This window comes from Montipora capricornis, chromosome 3 (genome assembly GCF_036669925.1).
Source record: "Montipora capricornis isolate CH-2021 chromosome 3, ASM3666992v2, whole genome shotgun sequence".
Taxonomy (NCBI): domain Eukaryota; kingdom Metazoa; phylum Cnidaria; class Anthozoa; order Scleractinia; family Acroporidae; genus Montipora; species Montipora capricornis.
In genome coordinates, this window is record NC_090885.1 from 66553515 (window position 1) to 66559211 (window position 5697).

The window sequence follows — 5697 nt, forward strand, 5'->3', positions numbered from 1 at the left end:
TGTTCGAATAGAATGGAGACCTGTTTCCCGTATATGTAGTTGTTGCTCTTAAAAATCCTTAAGTGATAAGATACGTTTTAATTACTGGAAGCAGTTCAATTAAGCTAGGCTTTGCGTTGTACATTGTACAGACTTTAAATTCTCTCACAGAAAATGATCGATAACACTGTGCTCCAACTTGCATATCATTAATGAGTTCAAACCATTAAAAAAGCTTAGTTGGAAGAAATAATACTAGCAGGACCTCTACAAAACTGAATATAATGTGTTCTAATCTTTTAAACGCTGTCCTCTTAGACTGTGTATATAACCGCACTGACGTCTTCGCGTTGTACAAAATATTTATCGCACAGGAAATGATGCAAAACTCAGCCCTTTTTTTTTCCTATGATGTGCTCAAGTATCTTCTCAATGAACTTGGCGTCAACAGGGGTGTGATGATAAGTCGACTTTCAGAAATTCTTCTTATTATAACTTATCACAGAATATTAGTAGCCTTTTCTCTCCACTCAATTCTGCTTGTGGTTTGAAGGTACCTTTCAGTAGCGTAATTATTCGGATAGCGTGCTGCTTGTTCGTTTATTTGATGTTTAAAAGGAAGAGTGGTGTCAAAAGGTCCAGATATCTTAAACCAGATTTGGCGCAGTGAAATTACACAGGACCTCATATGCATAGATCTATGCATCTTTGCACATGCGCTTATGGCGATTTCAGACGACATTTGAGCCTCGCGGATACAAAATACCAATGCGTTTCGTTTGACGCAAACGTTTTCTTTCAAAAAACCAATAAACCCTCTTTGTGGTTTTGGGTGAGAGAGATCGACATTCCAAAAGTTCAACTAGTTAACAAGACGGATCTGAATAAATAGCAAGATTTACAAGGCATTTAGTGGACCAAATTGCCCTGAAAAGGTTTAGAAGAGACCTCATTGTGACAAAAATGATAATGAACTATTACATATAAAAAAACGAAACTGATATATTTTGCTTGAAGCTTGCCAATAATGCAAATTTGTTGTGCGTTTGTCTGCAATTAGTATTATATAAAATTATTCGGGTTATTATAAGGATGCATGCGCCCCTATCGGTTATGGGTCATGTTATGGCTTGTTGTAATCACATGGAGCGAGGTTATTCCTCTTTGTGATCCGTTATATTCTTGAAAAAGAAAGAAACAGAGTGAAATTCTCAGTAAGAGATAATACTAAGGCATTTTTTTCTCTGCAGTTGAAGGGAGAATGTTGTAAAAAATTCCATCGACTTCGTTCGATTCGCCTTCGGCTAGTTTTGTTGTTAATCATATTGAGATGTTGTAATTTGGTTCATCGTCATTGCTAAAAAACCAAAGGTGTTTACAAGGAATGTAGTAATTGATAAAGGGGCGGAATGAATTGGTGCAGAGATGAAGACACTCCATACCCCTCTTGGTTATTGTGAGCTTGCATGTTAGCTCATTTAGCAAGCAATTCAATAAGTTGGTGGTTCCCATCGCTTTGGTCGGGCTCAATAAATTCAGACTTAGAGACGACATCGTTGAACGGAAACAAGTTAAATTAGAAGCAATCATGGACAACAATGAAAATTATTCAACTAAGAATTTGGTATTTATTTAACGGCTCTTTCTGTCTGCTTAAGAACTTCTTTAATCTTTACAAGGTAGCACGGTTGCCCTTTGGATTAATATTACAGAGAGTTGTTCAAGCTAAAATCGGTGCTCTTTCAATTTGAAGAACATCGCAAGATATTTCGACAGATCCAAAGCAATCGCGTTTAACTGTGGGCGTAGCGATAACACAAACAAGTGCACGTTAGTGGAATGTTTCATCTTTCTCTTTCCTGTCCTTAATCAGGAAACTGACATTTAAGTACTTTCTCACTTTTTTCCGTGACCGAAACTTTATATCTATTAATTAAAAAATATCGTGTCCAATTTGTAATGGTCCATAACTTTCAATCTATGTTTTAATTGCGTGCTCATGGAAAGGAAAGTTTCAGCCTTCCTTTGTTAAGATGATCAAAGGCACTGATAGATGTCTATCGTGGGAATAGGACCGTCTTTCTAAGGTTTGTCTTTTGGGGCCTTCTGCAGTCGCTGAGTCGTCCGAAAACCTTACCCTTCGTCTTTGCAATTGTGGACTTACGAGAGCATTGCAGAGAGAATGTGATTTTGGACGCAGCAGGTCGGGTGCTTCAGTCCGTTTCCCCGTGTTCTCTTGCGAGACTCTCAACGAAGGATCTGAACGGCTAAGATCTCTCCTTAAAGGCAGCCGTAAACTGTTGACGGAAGTTATCTCTGCTGCCGAGCTGCATAAGTCATCGCGCGCAAGCATTGATTCGCTCTTAGACAATTGTCCATCTTGCAATCTCTTGATATTGTGGAAAATCAAAGTAAAAGCGTGATCCATTTCCCTGTCGTAGCCACCTCGTCGTCTGGAGTGGTTTCTATCCATGCTTTGTGCTCTGTTGTGACGATCTTTCATGATCCAATGCAATCCAGCTATTGTGTTTTACAGTGAAGTCTCGACAGTCTCCACAATATAGCACACACGTTCAACCGTGTTTGTTTGTACAACTTGCCGAAGACTGATATCTTCAACCTTTTGTTGTTCGGTAAACAAAGACGTTTTGGAATAACGTCAATCAACCCTTCAATTTTCCGAACGGCTGCGGCTGTAAGCGATTCTTCGTCATTCTTGCGTGTGAAGCAAACTAGCAAACAGGTTCTTTTATCGAATGGCGTCGTTCAAAAGCAACAACGGTTTGTCGGTCTGGCGAACAGCAATTCCTTAAATGGCCAAAATCTTCAAAGGATTACTTTATAACAGTTGAGTCTTAAATTTAATGCCACAGGTTCGATAATAACATTTCATCTCGTGAGACCATTGGTCCATTTCAGAAAAAAAAGGTCATGTTTTGACATGAGCTCTTAGCAAAGACCTCATATTTAGGCTCCTTGACCGCTCTTGCGAAATTTACCCTCCCATGCAACATGAATTTTACAACATAGTTTGGACATAATTTTCCTCTCGAACAACATTTTTCCTTAAATAAAACTTTTTTTCTCTCCAACAAAATGGGCAAAACATTGTGCGTGACTTTTATGACATAATTTTGTTGCATACATGGTGACCGTTTCAGAATCGAATCGAACAAGTATTCTTAGAGGGCCTTCTTCACGGAAACATGTCACCGGATTTTTCTGAAGAAGTTCAAATAGCAGGAATACTAACACGAACAAAATGATTTTTTTTTATTTTGAAGTACGGTTTTCGCAGTCATTGTCAATTCACTAAGATTTGAGTCTTTCTGTCAGTCATCAAACTTTTGGTTTGTCACGTACAAAGGCACTTGTTTCAGTTTACACCTCCTAGAGAACTCAGTGAAAAACATATCATCTAACCTGTTTTGTTATTCGTTCTATCTATAATTAGCCAGGCATAACGCGGATGCTTGTGAGTGCCATTCGAATTGTTCATCGTTCGACATCGAAGTTGTTTGAAATGCGAAAATCCAAGCTGTCAAAATACAACAACCGATATCCCAGGGAAAAGTCCGACATCCGATTTGTAAAAATGACACTTCGAAGGCATAACCAAACAACTTGATAAGAAGTAAAGCCAAGTCACTTTCATTTAAGAAGTATGACCCAGTCGTGTCGGAAATAAGTTGGTATCCATCGAAGCTCTGCAAACATATGAATATTACAGGAGGAAAACTAAGTCTAAAATATCAACAATAGCTGGCTGAAGTATGCACAATTGTTGTTTCGAAAACAGAAACTAATCAAAATTTTAAAAATAAGGAAACAATTAAACTGCGACGGATCATTTAATAAAATGTTGTGTAAGGAGATTCTTAAACCGGCACGCCTCTCTTTTCTCACAAGTTGCAGAGGGCTATAGCATGGCATAAGTCTCTTAATTCGTAGGCTTAGCTAGTTCTCGACGTATCGGATTTGACTGCAACACGGCGTAACTGATGTTGCTAAATTTATGTACTTCATTTTTGCAGAGCTCATACTTGCAAATGTTAACAGCAATGGGGCATTTTTCACTTCAAATATGCAAAGTGAAATCACGGTGTCTCTAAAAATACTATTACGTCAACAACCATGTGTCAGCATCGCCCACGCTGTCGCGGCAAAGTTTTGCTGCCTAATTTTCCACGGTGCAAAGATTTTTCACCATCGTCATCTCATTTGCTCGGGTTGGATTGAAGCACTTTTGATGCTAATCCAAGATCTAAATAAGGTGTCCGGTGGCCTATTGTCTGTCCGATTTCCGTTGGAAAGTCCATAGGCTCCTTTTGGACTCTGTTTCTTTGAAAAAAGAGACATTTGTCAAGTAACTAAACAAAGAAAAACGTACAGAAGAACTTACTCCTGACAAACTTTCAAAGTTGGGCAGAATTTAAAGCTCTTGATTTACTAACTTCGTGACTTTGCACGGACATTCATACTGTTTTTTCGCCCTTAGGTTGCTTAATGGACGTTGAAAGCTTGCGCAAGCGTTCCCAAGAGGAAAGAGGAAACGGCTCTGACACAGCAGTATTCCTGCTTTTGTGGAGGAGGGGGGGGGGGAGGCAGACGAGATGGCTTATGGCTTATGGCTTAAGCCATGACGATCATGACGATGGGCTTGAATTCATAGGTTAGTAGTGTTACTCACAAAGTAGCACATTTCTAACAGCTCGATCGAGGAGAAGATACCTAACAGATCCTAGAAGGATGAATCATCCGCATGAAAATTGTGCAATCATTTTTGCCATCTTTTTCAAATTTCAATCCATTTCTGTAGGCGAGAAAAAATGCCTTCAGTAAAGTAATATGATTGTTGGTGACAGTACTGTGATAATTTTTTGCTTTTTCCATAATTGACCATGTTTTTCAAAATGACGTCCTTATCATGAATTTAGACTTGGAAAAGTTGGACATAGACAGGAGTTCCTGGCGGCAGAAGGCTAAGGACAGAGCTGTGTGGAAGAATCTGATCAGACCTAAATGAAACAACCATTGTCACCCACGACAGGCTGCTATGATGATGATGATGCTATGATAATATTCATGATAAACGGAAAACAGTGACCCCTGATGCTTGTTTGACTTGGTTATCTTGACCAGAATTTATCGCCCTACCGCTATAAAATGGTCTTCACTGTCTTAGAATAAACACCACGCAGCGAGGTGTCTCGAACTCAAGAATTCAAGCCAAGTGAAATTTATAAAGAAACCATTGTTCAACAGCTCAAACAACAGTTCATTGTTCATTTGCTGAAAATTGAACCTTTTTTTTTATTTCCGGACAATTCTTTTGTTTCACATTCTCAAATTCAATATGCGTAAATTGCATCTGAATGAGGTTGTTGTTAATTGCGTTAAAAGACGACACCATTTAATAGCGCGAACAATTAACACGTAGTTATCAATATCATCAAGCTACATCCTGCTAGGTTCTTAGCTAAAATACCTCTTGAGCTTAAATTTGCTCTTTTTCAGACATATATCTAATTAATCAGTCAATTGATCTAAAAGTTAGATTCTAAACCCAATTCATGCCGTCGGGCGAATATTCACGAAATTACACGAGGACAGTAACACGTAAGCCACTGAGCATGGTTCGAAGCATTCGGTGGCAGTCAATGGGAAAGCTTCTGTTCAGATTTGACGACTACGATCAGACTGATAGTTTCGCTCTTT